Source organism: Gasterosteus aculeatus, unplaced genomic scaffold, assembly GCF_964276395.1.
Source record: "Gasterosteus aculeatus unplaced genomic scaffold, fGasAcu3.hap1.1 HAP1_SCAFFOLD_67, whole genome shotgun sequence".
NCBI classification, from domain to species: Eukaryota; Metazoa; Chordata; class Actinopteri; order Perciformes; family Gasterosteidae; genus Gasterosteus; species Gasterosteus aculeatus.
The window spans coordinates 1-1,545 of NW_027554922.1; the positions used below are offsets into that span (position 1 = coordinate 1).

The 1,545-nt window shown below is 60.5% G+C and overlaps 1 pseudogene; it reads right to left on the reverse strand.

Annotated features, from left to right (window-relative positions):
• LOC144395047 (18S ribosomal RNA) lies at positions 1-600 on the reverse strand (annotated as a pseudogene; the record flags this gene model as incomplete).
• Between the last annotated feature and the right edge of the window lie 945 nt (positions 601-1,545).

The window sequence follows — 1,545 nt, forward strand, 5'->3', positions numbered from 1 at the left end:
GGCTGCTGGCACCAGACTTGCCCTCCAATGGATCCTCGTCAAAGGATTTAAAGTGCACCCATTCCAATTACAGGGCCTCGAAAGAGTCCTGTATTGTTATTTTTCGTCACTACCTCCCCGAGTCGGGAGTGGGTAATTTGCGCGCCTGCTGCCTTCCTTGGATGTGGTAGCCGTTTCTCAGGCTCCCTCTCCGGAATCGAACCCTGATTCCCCGTTACCCGTTGTCACCATGGTAGGCACGGAAAGTACCATCGAAAGTTGATAGGGCAGACATTCGAAAGAGACGTCGCCGCCGCGGGGGGCCAGCGATCGGCTCGAGGTTATCCAGAGTCACCAAAGGGGTCCGGGGGCACCCCCGGAGGGGCTCCCCGCATGGGTTTTGGATCTGATAAATGCACGCATCCCCCGGAGGGTCAGCGCTCGTTTGCATGTATTAGCTCTAGAATTGCCACAGTTATCCAAGTAACGTGAGAGCGATCAAAGGGACCATAACTGATTTAATGAGCCATTCGCAGTTTCACTGTACAGTCCGTGTGTACTTACACTTGCATGGCTTAATCTTTGAGACAAGCATATGCTACTGGCAGGATCAACCAGGTAGCCCACCGCGAGCCACTGCTCCGGCCGACGGGACCGGACGCTGCATCGAGACGAGGCGATGCGGGAGGGTGAGAGAACATGCGCTCCACGGGGGCGCGCCGCGCAGGCCCGTGCCGGGGCATCGATCTCCCGGCGTCGCCTGGCGGTCGCGCTCCGTGCGGGGGACATCTGGGGCAGACGGGCCGTCTCGGACTCGCTACAAATCGGGCGCCCGGGGGGAAGCGCAGGGCCATCGGGGGCCGAACCCAGCGCGCGCACCAACCCACCCGGGCATAGAGGCCGACCCGCGTTCCGGGGAACCCTCCGCCCATCTGGCGGGGGCCCCCGGGTGGCGGGTCACGGTTGCAAATCGGTCAGAATTTTCACGCAAAGCATTTCCTCCACCGGCGCGCCCCGGCCGAAGCCAAAGCGCCCGGGGATGGCGCACCGCGGGCGGGCGCGCGCACCGGAGGCGGGCCGCCCCGCCTCCGCTCAAGCAATCTCGTTCGATCAAAGTGTTTCACCCACCGGCGCGCCCCGGCCGAAGCCAGGGCGCACCGGAGGCGGGCCGCCCCGCCGCCATCTCTCTCGCTCAGCGATCCATCCGCGAAACCCACCGACCAGCCACAGTGCCCGGAACGAGGCTCCGGTTCGTTCACCCTCGCCACTGTCCGAGGGCGTCCGAAAATACTGAGGTCTGAGTCGGATCCAAAACGCACAAACGTCGGTCCTCACTCCTGGAGGCCTATGTTTCTAAAAACCAGGTTTCTGAAATCTGCGACCTGGTGGCCCAGTGATGTCGGCTGGAACTTTTTTTTTCCGGTCCGCTCAAAATTCTCCAGGCATTTTCTGAGCTTTCCTTCACATAGTCCGACTTTTACTTAGTTTCTGACGGAGCCAAAAAAGTCCGGGTTTTTTTGCCCTCCTTATCGTCCCGACTGGAAACTTTAACTTCGTATTTTAAGT